Raw genomic sequence first — 12,603 nt, forward strand, 5'->3', positions numbered from 1 at the left:
ATTATAAGGCATCGCTCACATGATCCTGGGCCTGCCAAGTCCCAAGATGTGCAAGCGACAAGCTGGAGACTCAGGGGAGCGATGGTTTAGTTCCAAAAGCCCAAGAACCAGGGGAATCAGTGGTGTATTTCAGTCTGAATGCCCATAGGCTTGAGTTGCAGAAAGAACCAACAATGTTCAATTTGAGTCCAAAGGCAGGACAAACCACACAGTGTCCCAGCTCAAGGCAGTCAGGAGGGTCACGTGGGAGGGCCAGCCTTTTTGTTCTGTTTAGGTCCTCAACTGATTGGATGGGACCCACCCACACTGGGAAAGGTAATCTCTTTACTCCGTCTACCAAATGCAAATGTTTATGTCCAGAAGTACCCTCCCAGACACACCCAGAATAGTATTTGATCAAATGTCTTGGCACCCCATGGCCCAGTCCTGTTAACACATGAAATGAACTACCACACTCCTCTTCCAATGACTGCTAGTCTAATTGAAATTGCAGATGACATTTGCATGGTTGTAGCAGAAAGGACTTTCTGGTTAAAAGGGATCTTTTACCAAGGATGTGTCATGTGCCCAATTCTCTGGTACTGTGCGCTCAGAACACTTCATTTCAGGGCATGTGAATAAATGGGATGCCCCTTACCCCCATCCCTGGGAATGCATTACAGTGTTAATGTGGAGCAGAGGGGGAGGATGTTCTCTGTCACATGGTCGCCTCTGTGACCATCCCAGGAAGGGATGCTGGTGCAAGCTCTCCATCTTCACTCTAGGAAGTGACAGATAGACTTGCTTTTAGAGATATCACAGGGCATGGAGATTACAGCACTACTTCACAGACATTCTCAGACAGTGATGACCTATTAGTGCACACAGTTAGAAAGCACATCATCTGTACAATTATGATCCATCTAAAATTCAAAAATTGTGGTGTCATTCAGTGGCCAGGAGCCTGTTTTCATTCCGTGGTAGGAGTTTGGCTTGCACAGCGGAGGCCACAAGCTGCAGTGGTTAAGAACATGCAACTACCAGGGCTCCAGCTGCAGGTCTACCAACACAGAAGCAAAAATGGGAACCTTGTAGAGTTCTTAGCATAGGAATAAATTATTAAAAGCATGGGTAAAGAAGGCTGAGTTAACTAGAAATCATTATATTTGTAATAACCATGCTGAAGAGATTATTCTATACTAGAGGCCCGGTGCACAAAATTCGTGCATGGGGGGGGGGGGGGGGGGTGTTGAGCAAAGGTTCTCTTTTTCTACTTTCAAGCTGTGCTGCTAAACCACAGGTGGAGGTTTATGGGGATGAAATGAAAGGCCAGACGTGCTGAGGTCAGAGATCTCTCCTGCAGACCTTTCCCTACCCTAAGCTTTTTTACACCTGACTCCCTCCATCCTCCATCCCACCATCAATCATATGCCTCTTAAAGAACTATACTGTCCATTCCAATCAAGACTTGGGTTCCCTCTAAAGTTTTTGTTTCTTTTATAACAAAATTTTAGTTTGCACAGCCAGTAGTGATGCTCTCAGTAAATATCACCTTTCTTCTCATTGGTTCTCATCATATACCGTATAAGGAGGGCCTCCTCTTTCAGACACAGGCTGGGGACTGGAGATGGGCTGGTGAGCAAAGCAAGCAGAATCCCTCCCTGCCCACACAGAGTTTGTAGTCTAATGGGGAAGATAAACATGTTCAAAGACTTACACGTAAATGTAAAGCTATCCAGTGACAAGTGCTGTAAAGGAAGGGTGCAGAGTTGGGTGAGCCAGAATGGACATTTGACCTACTCAGGGAGGTCAAGGAAGTCTTCCCCAAGGAGGTGGTACAAAGTACAGATCTGGAGACAAAGGAGAGTGTTTTCACAGGAAGAGCCTGCTCAGAGCCCTGTACCCAGGCAGGAAGGAGTGTGGTGATTTTTGAGGAACTGAGAGAAGGCCAGTGGCTGGAGAACAGAAGATGGGGATGCGGTCTATGATGAGGGAAGAGACGGAAGCAGGGGCAAGACTGTACAGCCAGTGTTAAAGATTTGGGCCTATCTGCCTACAGCAGTTCTTTCAATTTTTTTTGGCTGCCAGAATCACCTGGGGAACATTTGAAAAATACTTATAAGAGGATCTTACTCTAGAACAATTAAATCCACATTTCTGGAAATGAGACCCCATGCATAGTTTTGTTCTGTTCTGTTTGTTTGTTTGTTTTTTATTTTTCCAGGTGATTTTATTGTGAAACCTGGGTGCCATACACCAATGGGAAACCATAAATGTTTAAAAGAGAGTATGTCACTTCCAGGTGATTTTATTGTGAAACCTGGGTGAGAATCATTGCCATACATCAATGGGAAACCATAAATGTTTAAAAGAGAGTATGTCACCAGTGTTAAAGATTTGGGCCTATCTGCCTACAGCAGTTCTTTCAATTTTGGCTGCCCATCAGAATCACCTGGGGAACATTTGAAAAATACTTATAAGAGGATCTTACTCTAGAACAATTAAATCCACATTTCTGGAAATGAGACCCCATGCATAGTTTTGTTCTGTTCTGTTTGTTTGTTTGTTTTTTATTCTTCCAGGTGATTTTATTGTGAAACCTGGGTGAGAATCATTGCCATACATCAATGGGAAACCATAAATGTTTAAAAGAGAGTATGTCACTGCATGTGTTTAGGGAGAAATGGATGCCATATTCAGTTTACATTTCAAAAAGCATACTTTGGAGTTAGGAATTAAGATGTTTCAGAAAGAAGACCAAAATAATTGACTACTGAATGATGCAAGGATGGATGGTGTAGTAGCCATGGAGATGGAAAAAAAGATAAATATGAAATATTTCTTGGTGGTTAAACCACTGGGACTGGTGGGATGGTGAAATGATAGACTCAGTGTAGGGGAGAAGAGAGAGGATGATTACCAGGTTCTGTTTACACAACAGGCTGTATAATTGTGCTATTTGTTGAGATGAGGACAAAGATTAAACCCAGACAGGGTTAGAGTGGGGTTGAGACTTTAATTTTGACATGTGGAGTATGCTTTCATTCCATCATGTTGCTTTTTACTTCTGTTTTCTCTAGAACATCTATATGTCCCTCACCAAGCCTTCTATTTATCATTCACTAAAACAAACAAACAAATGACCACAAACTATTAAGCACTTGCTAAATTCAAGACATTGGCCTAATTAATCTTTGAGTATAATTTGTAGAAGCTTACTGATGAGTAAATAAACTTTTCTAGTACATACACATGTTTTCTTAGGAAAATTGTTTCTGTTTCATCTTTTCCATTACTTGTTTATGTTGTGTATTTCTTAAGATGTTTAGTGCCAAGGGCAGAAACCCTCTCCAATAAGCTTAAACAAAGAACATTTTGTTGTAAAGATATAAAGGTATCTCATGGAATACAAAGATGAATCTGCAGCTAGGTTTCAGGAAAAACTAAAATCATGAACTCATGCCTTCATGGTATCTCTCCTTAGTGCTTCCTCTCTACACATCTGCTTTGTTCTTTTCTCTCCTCACAACCCAGCTCCCATTACTTGTCAAGATAAAAGAAAACATGGTAGTTCACACTTCTGAGGTTTAAGTCTTACAGCTCCAACATCAGGGAGGCTGCCCTGCCTCAGCACAAAATCCAAACCCTGAGGAAGGAACTCACCGGCTCACTTGAACCAGGTGTCCTTCTCTGGACCAATCAACTGTGGGCAGGAAGTAAGACCTGAGGGAAAGGCTGTGGTATTCCCTATTGATACACTGAACTGTGGCTGAAATGGATGCCTCTGTGATAGTCTACCGGGATTGCGTTGGGACTGAGGTTGCAAGTCCTGGAAAAGCAAGGACTGGGTGAATTGTGCAAGTTTGCCCTTACATCCCAATTAGTAAATTACCACAGGATCTAACTGAAAACAATTTCAGGCAGGTTGAGAATTTTATAAAATATTGTATTTCTCTGGACTGGTATTATAATGGTATCTGAAGTTTTCAAAATCTTTTAAATTTTTAGATAGTGAGAGTTGCAAATAGATTTGCACTTGTATACGATTTGGACTGTGAAGTTTTGAATTGATTCAACAAAGCGCTGCATTAGTTCTGAAATGATTCTAAGTCTAAATATCATTTGCATTTGTATAGATGGAAAACTATATAATAAAGTCTACTCTTTTGAGTCTCATTAGCATTTGATTAACACTAAGACTCCCCAAAGCCCTAAAAGAAGTAGCAGGAGTTGAGATTTCAGTTGCATTTGGGAAAATGTATACTTTGTTCCCGTAGAAACACACTTCTAGATGACAAGTCATGAAGAAGTTGGTTTTGACAGTGTATTCTTTTGAAACTCTAAGATAAAATGAGGGCTTTGCAAATTACTGGTGATGAAAACGATCATAAATAAAGATCTCTTATGAACTTCCTCATGGAAATACTAAGAAAGAAGCAGGTCAGTACTTCTATTCTGACTTCCCAGGGAGTGGCCCTCTTTGCAGACTCTACACCTCACGTGCTCATGACCTTTGGAATTTCCCTCAAGGAATGAACAATCCAGTTAGGATTAAACAAACACACGATTAATGATGTTTATAAAATAATCTATTCTTGAGAGTCCAGTAGACAGCCTACAGTAGTTTAAAGAGAAGTGAGAGGCTGGGAGTCCAAGCAGGCTTGAGTGACTGGGCCAGGACTGGCCCTCGACAAAGCTGAGAAGTAGTGCAGTTTGTCTTGGGGGCCTTGAACCCTTGTCCAGCACAGACTGTGTCTTCTCCCTTTTGGCTTCTCTGTACTTACCTTTACCTCTCTTTTCCATGTGCTGGATGGTACCTACAATTGTTCCAGCCTTGCTCTCAACCCATTTCAACTAATCCTTGCTAGGGTGCTAATTGAAAATTGCAGTGTTATTTCAAACACAGCAGAACTGTGGGTTTAGAAATTTGGGTTATAGACCTGGCTCTGCTGTTATTACTCAGTATCACATAGGGGCAATTCTTCTTGTCCTCAGACTTTAGTTTCCTCATATTTAAAATTATTGGGAAGGAATTAGGTAGATGTTAAATTGTCTTCCAGATTTTAAATCATTAGTCTATATAACATCAGCTTTCAGTGTATTTCTTAAAGCTGTGAGACAGACAGTCCCTGTTCTTCCCCAGTATAATTTAGAGAAAGGCTCAGCAACTTAAAAAAAAAAGCCAGATAGTATTTTAGGCCTTGAGGGCCATCAGTCCCTATTGCAACTACTAACTCTGCTGTGGAAGCATGAAAACAGCCACAGACAACAAGTTATTTATAAATATAGGTGGTGGGCCAGAGTGGGCCTATAGGGTATAGTTTGCAGGCCCCTGGTTTAGAATATGCTGTGTGGAGCCAAGTTGTTTGGGTTCAAAGCTGAGCTCTACCAGCTCCCTAACCTCTTTGTGCCACAGTTTTCTTATCTGTAAAATGTTAGTAATTGTACTCTGCCTGCCTTGTAGGGTGGCTGTGGGGGACTAAATGAACTTATGTGTATAAAGCCCTTGGACCAGTAGTTAATATGTGCTATTCAGTACTGTTATTATTCTCCCTTTTTCAGCTTCCTTTAGTGTTTTTTCCTAGGGGAATACTAGGGTAAGAGCCTGCCAGGTGGGAAAACACCTCCCCTGTAAGGTCAGCTTCCTACTTGGGAGCAGTCTTCAATACATTCAAAGCTGCATTCTAGAGCAAAAGCACATTCCCTGGGACTGCCTCAAACTAATGGCTCTAGTGTTCATTTGTTTGGCATTACTTTGAATCTAAAGACAACTGGTCATGTAGCCTTCTGCAAGGTGGCCAGCTGGTAAGCCGAGAAGTTTCTGAAGCCCTTTCCCAGAAAGAATGAATAAGGAAAAGCTTAGCAAAGCCACCTCCCATTCCACCTCCCATTAGGAAGAATACTGGGCTTTTAGTATTACACAGAGATTGGTGAGGGAAGGTTCCCTGAATGATGGGAATATTAGGATACAGTTTTAGTGAGGTCCAACACGGACTGTGGAAGAAGATTGTGTTCATGTATCTGGGGGGTGGCGGGTGTGCCAACATTCATGGTCAGGTAAATGGCTTGGGAATGGATACATTTTTTTTTTTCCTCTTTGAATTCAGTGACTTAAAAAAAATAGCAGGAATTGCCAACTCCTTTGCCGTGGAATGGTATGGTAGAGTATTTTATAGCATTTCAGTTTTAAAGAAGTTTGGCCTTCGATTGCATCATCAGCCTGCATAGCTCCTCCTGTTTTTCATGTGGCACAGTGCCTAAATTATGTACAAGATTATTAATCTTTTACAAGGGCATTGTTGACAGGCCTGTAATCGTGTAGACGAGTCATAAATCTTTTCTTCAATAAGTCAACGGTGCCTGTTATATTTGGCAAGTATTTACCAGGTACTAGCTAAGCCGGAATGATAGCAGTGAGGCCACAGGCTGGAACAGGGAGTCCTGTGCCTGGATTCATGGAACTTGGATTCTTGTTAATGATTCTGATACCAATTAGCTGTGTGACTTGGAGCATCAACTAACTTTGTAACATGGAGACAGTCATGTAAGTCCTTTGGGACTAAGTTTCCTTATCTGAAAAACTAGAGAGTTAAACTAGATGCTTGAGGCTCTTGCCAATTCTGTAATTCAGGATTACCCAAAGAGAGAGGAGGTGATCCCAGAGGTCTGAAATTCTGTGTTGATCAGCCCGCATCCTTTTGGGCCTTTTCAGAGTTCCTCCTCGATTTGTGGCGGTCATAGATCAGTTAGTAATCATAGTGATTACACTGAAAGTTGCCCAGAAGTGGCATATTACAGGTGTAAAATGCAGAGCACACTAACCTGAAGGCAGGCACCACTGAGCAGTGAGGCAGCATGTGTTGCAGTCCTAGAGTCAGAGACCCAAGTAGAGATTTGGTTCTGTTACTTACCATCTATGGGGTTTGGGCCAAATCACACAGCCTTCCCGAGTCTGTGACTCCATCTATAAAATGGAAATCATGACACATGTTCTGCCTACAACCCAGGGCTGGTCCATTAAATAAGACAATTCCTGTAAAAGCCCTCTTTAAACATTAAAACTCAACACAAAAGCCATCATAAGCACGGCTCCCTTCTTAAACCAGAAAACACAAAATAAATGCTTTTCAAACATTTTAGTGGTAAAAGAAACGAATAACCTATCAAACATCCTAAATTATTACTAGTCATTCCTTCAAAGTGCATTTTATTCAGAACTGGAGAAAGGAAATCCTTGTTAACATTGTTATACAGCCACCCAACAAGGATTTAGAGTGTTAAAATGAAAGATTCTAACCACTTTTAGAAAAACTGGTACTGTCACAATACAGCCTGACCTTTTCTAAAGCAATTTTCTTTGCGCACACAGCTTGGCAGGACCCAGAGAAAAGGCTGTGTGATAGGCGCTCGATTGGGGAGGCTGATGGTAATGTGTTCCTTTATTCTGCAAAGCTGGCTGGATACTCACTCAGGGCTAGGCTCTATCGGAGCACTGACACTTCTGGATCCCCTCCAGTGGTAGGAACAAAGGCTGGTGTTTCTTTTGAAAAATTCTTTCTGAACAGTGAGATTGTCCAACAGAGTTTCCTTGATAAAGGGCTCATTATCTATTGGTGTGACTTTGCCCTTAATTTTTATGCTGGCAGTGCCAACATGGGCATATTTAACCAAATCCTTTTACTCAGACAGCTGTAACAGCACCCTAACAATTGTGCTTGGGTAAGGTTTATAATCAATTATGGGCTAAATTTCCAATTAGTTGAATCACTAATGAATGTAGTTTGTTGGTTTGCTTTCCATTGTATTTACAGTTCTTGTCATGTTTCAAATGCAAGCTCCTTTAAAAAAGAAAAAAAAGATAGAATGGTTCAGAAATTCTTCTTTAATTCAAATGACACATCTTCATGGACCTAAAGATCTATGGTTGCTTTTGTTGGAGTAAAGTGGCTTCAGAACTTTGGGAAAAGGTGACCTCTGAGAAGGCAATTGATAGAACAATTAACATGTGATGAATCACCTAAGACCGTGGTCGGCAAACTGCGGCTCGAGAGCCACATGCGGTTCTTTGGCCCCTTGAGTGCGGCTCTTCCTAAGCCTTAGGAGTACCCTAATTAAGTTAATAACAATGTACCTACCTATATAGTTTAAGTTTAAAAAATTTGGCTCTCAAAAGAAATTTCAATCTTTGTACTGTTGATATTTGGCTCTGTTGACTAATGAGTTTGCTGAACCTAAGAAAGAGAATCTGTAAAGAGTGATGGAGAACATCTTGTATTACCCCGTCTAAAAAGCTGATTAAGTTTTAGTCTCTGAAGCAGGATGGGGATGTGATGTTAGCTCAGGAAGCTGAAAGCTAGCTAGTGTGCTGAAAACTTTGTAAAACATTTTTGATCAAAGTGAGGTAGTTCATGGAGTCTACAAAAAGAGATGTCATAGGGTAAGAGTGATTCCATGTTTATCAGACATACCAGGGAGAAAGTTTCTGAGATGTGGGGTACACACATCCTGCTCACTAGGAAGATGTACTCCTTTGGTGCCTCGGACATTTCACTAAGGTTTTCCAAAACCAGAATGAAATATCCCTCCAGCCTCTTCACCATCATTTACCCTGAAGGTTTTCAGGGCGCATCCATGTTGTAATATGTATGATAACTCCATTCCTTTTCAAGGCCGAGTAATAGTCCATTGTGTGTATATAACATACTTGGTTTATTCATCTGTGATAATGAACATTTGGGTTGTTTCCAGCTATTGGTTATTGTGAGTAATGCTGCTATGAACATTGGCATGTAAGTATCTATTTAAGTTCCTTCTCATTGTGATTTTAACTTGCATTTCCCTAATAACTAAAGATGTTGAACTTCTGTACATGAGCTTATTTGCCATGTATTTATCTTCTTTGGTGAAATGTTTAAATCTTTTGTGTATTAAAAAAAATTGTGTTCTTTGCTTTTTTATTACTGTGTTGTGAGAATTCCTAATGTACATTTTGCAAATATTTTCTGTGGCTTTCTACTTCCATAACAATGTTTTTTTGAGGACTAAAACTTTTCAGTATTGATGAAGTCCAACTCATTGATTTTTTTCTATTTATAGTTCATGCTTTTGGTGTGTATATTTAAGAAATATAGGGTGTCCCCAAAAACATATACACACATTTTGAACAATTATAAAGGCAGTGTTTATTAAAATACATTTCCTTTTCAAAATGGAGTGATCAGCTGTTAAAGTATGTATACATTTTTTGGGACACCCTGTATATGTATTTTAGGCTCACTTACTTGTATGATGTACAGCACCATAAAACCATAAATTGGTGGTCATCACACTTATGTGACCTAACCCAGGTTTCAGAGGATGTTGAAATAATTGCCAGTGTTTATTAATTGAGAAACTGCCCATAAAAATCTAGATTTTAAAACTTTTCTTTGAAAATTGAAAGGTCTGGCAAATCTGGGCTTATATCCCTGTGTGGCAACAACCAGCTAAACTCTAGTACCAGCTGCTTCCTGTAAGACCAGACATTTGGGCTCCAGTCTCTCCCCAGCTGACTTTCCTGGTGCACCTTTCCTACCTGGTTCCTCCAAGGCAGTAGTTCTTTTAAACCTGGCTTCCCATTGGCATCCCCCAAGGACCTTACAAGCTACTGATGCCTGTGTCCCACCCCTAGAAGTTTTGATAGAATCCACCCGTGGTGCAGACCAGGCAATTCCAAATATGTGGCCACAACTGAGGATGCCTGTCTAAGACAGAGCACCTCAAAGTTTAACTTGCATATCAATCACCTGGGGATCTTGTCAAAATGCAGATTATGATTCAGAAGGTCTGGAATAGGGCCTGGGATTTTGCATATATAACATGCTCCTAGATGGTGCCACTGCTGCCAGTCTATGGTCCTCTCTTTGAGAAGTAAGGCTCTAAGGCATTTGTATTTGTTTAACTTTGTTTTTTGAACCCTAAACTACATACTTAGGTTTCAAGTCTAGCACTGACATTGAGGTAGCTGGAGTGACGATGGCAAATGGGAGTATCCTCCTGGTCCTTACTGAGGAGGACACTGCTCTGCTTGCTGTGGCCACTGAAAGCCTTTCAAGGTGTGGGGGCAGGGGAGGCCTTGACTCCCTTAGGTCTGACTCCCAAAATGCCTTCACTGTCACCAGTTGTACGTGACAGTCTCCTTTTGGTAAATTGCAAGTCCTCTGACATTTTGAGCTTCTTGATGGTGGCACCACTTGTCAGCCAACAGTTTGGTCTTTACTGATTGAACTGTGGTGTTGGTGCGCTTATTTGAGCGTTTTATTACAGTCGTTTTTAGTCTGCGTTCCCAGATACCCTAGGCCTAGAGCAATGGTTCTCAAACCCCAGCAGGCACCAGACCATTTGGAAGGTTTATTTAAACAGATTGCCAGGTTCCCTCCTCCCACCCCCGTATTTCTGATTCAGTGAGGACAGAGAATTTTCATTTCCAACAAATTCCCAGGAGATAAAATGTGGCTGCTCCAAAGATCTATCAGCTCTTTTGGCCTCACCACATGGCTTCTTATAACAGTTCCATTTGGAGAGTCCAGATAAGATTTTATTAAAGAAAAAGTTGTGCTTTTTTTTTTAAGTTTGAATACAGCTGTTTTGTTGCCTTTGTTTTATTATTTCATAGAAACCAATGGAAATGATGTAAATAAAAATGTTAATATTAGTAATATGGCAAAGGTATCAATTTAATACAGATGACACAAAGACTGAAATTATTCAGTTTATGAAAAAAGAGATCTATTGTCCTTCCATGGACAATCTTTGGACTTATGTTAAGTGTTCCAATATGATGGTAAAAAATTTTTAAGTACAATATTATGTGGACATAAATTACTGAAGACTATCTTAAAAAGGAAGCTCAATTAAGGCTTTCCTGCTATTTTTAAGTTTGAGGGGGAGAGAACCCCAGTTCTCAAGCAGTCTCTTTCCAGGAACTCCTCATGTACAAAAGGAGGAGATTGCTGGTAAGCTTTCTTCAGACCCAACCAAGCCTAAAGGAAACACTGTAAACATCACAGCAGTTACATCTCAGCTTATTGCATTGGATCAAAGCAATTCTACCACAGGATGAGGCACCTCACTTTATTTACAAAGCTCAGACAACATAGGAGGGCCTTCATTTTACATAGTAGGTGGGAAGGATGTAGCTTGATAAACTTCCTATTTACTTTTAAATAGAGTGGATTCTTAAACAGGTAGGTAGCTGTCTGCTTCTGCATTTCCACTTCAAGAGTCATATTAGAATAATAGAAATGCTAGTTCCTGATTAACCCAAAGTAGAACTTTTCCGTTAGAATGTGAGTCACCTTAAAAATGGTATTTTCGCCCTAGCTGGTTTGGCTCAGTGGACAGAGCGGCATGGGGACTGAAGGGTCCTGGGTTTGATTCCCGTGAAGAGCACATGCTAGAGCTGCGGCTGGATCCCCAGTGGGGGGCGTGCAGGAGGCAGCCAATCAATGATTCTCTCTAATCATTGATGTTTCTCTCTCTCTCTCTCTCTCTCTCTCCTCCCTTCCTCTCTCTGAATTCAATACAAAAAATATTTTTTTTTAAAATGGTATTTTCTAAGGACAGTCAATAAATTTCAGAATGCTCTTCCCTCTACTTCCAACATCCACTGGAATAAACCACCAAATTCTACAAAAAATATTTTTTAAAAATGGTATTTTCTAAGGACAGTCAATAAATTTCAGAATGCTCTTCCCTCTACTTCCAACATCCACTGGAATAAACCACCAAATTCAAAGTTTGACAAATAAGTGCTTGGTGAAAAAAAAGTAATATTCTTGCAAGGAAATTGGGAAAGAGCAGTAAAGAGGCTTTTTGGGGCAAGCAGGCTGGGCCGGTGAAGAGGAGGAATCTGGGAAGAGCTTTATAAAAAGCGATTCTTAGGTGTTTTCATGGAAAAGAGCGGAACACCAGGTGCTGGCATGCCATCTTACCCAACATCAGGTTTGGGGGTGGCAACTTAAGTCATGATGATTATGTGAAGAATCTGCCTTTGAAAGCTAACATATTTACGGGACAGGATAATTCAGGTGAGCTTCCTCCACTGACCCCGTGAACGAACAAGGAGAGGGAGGGCCGTAGTCTGCCTGAGCGACCTACATTTGCTCCGTCATCTCAGGACTGCAAGGGATCAGCCAGCGTGCGCCCTCATAAAACTCTGCCCTTCTCGCGGACCCGCCTGGCTCCCGGTGGCGGCGGTGCCAGGCTCTTGGAGTTCGCGGCAGGCTGCGGGCGCTCGTCCCCCCGGTTCACCCTTTCACCCTTCCTTCACCCCCGGGCCCACGCGGAGTGGCGTGGTTTTTCCGCCCACTCCCGAGGCTGTGCTGGCGAGGCCGGGAATTGCAGGGCCTCCGGCTTTGGCGAGCCCCTGAATCCGAGTCCTTCCCGCCCAGCCACTCTGCTGGGGGCTGAGGGCTCCCAAAAGGCTGGGGTTGGTTTCAAGACGCTCGGATTAGAGACGCAGCCTCCAAGTCAGTCTCAACTTGTCCCCGACCTCCCCCAGCCCAGCTGCCTCTCGTCTGGGAGACGCCCAGCAGCCGGCTCTGCAGCGGGCGGGCAGCAGCCTGGCGGGCTCGGAGGACGCAG

Source organism: Myotis brandtii, unplaced genomic scaffold (assembly GCF_000412655.1).
Source record: "Myotis brandtii unplaced genomic scaffold, ASM41265v1 scaffold115, whole genome shotgun sequence".
Classification (NCBI taxonomy): Eukaryota; Metazoa; Chordata; class Mammalia; order Chiroptera; family Vespertilionidae; genus Myotis; species Myotis brandtii.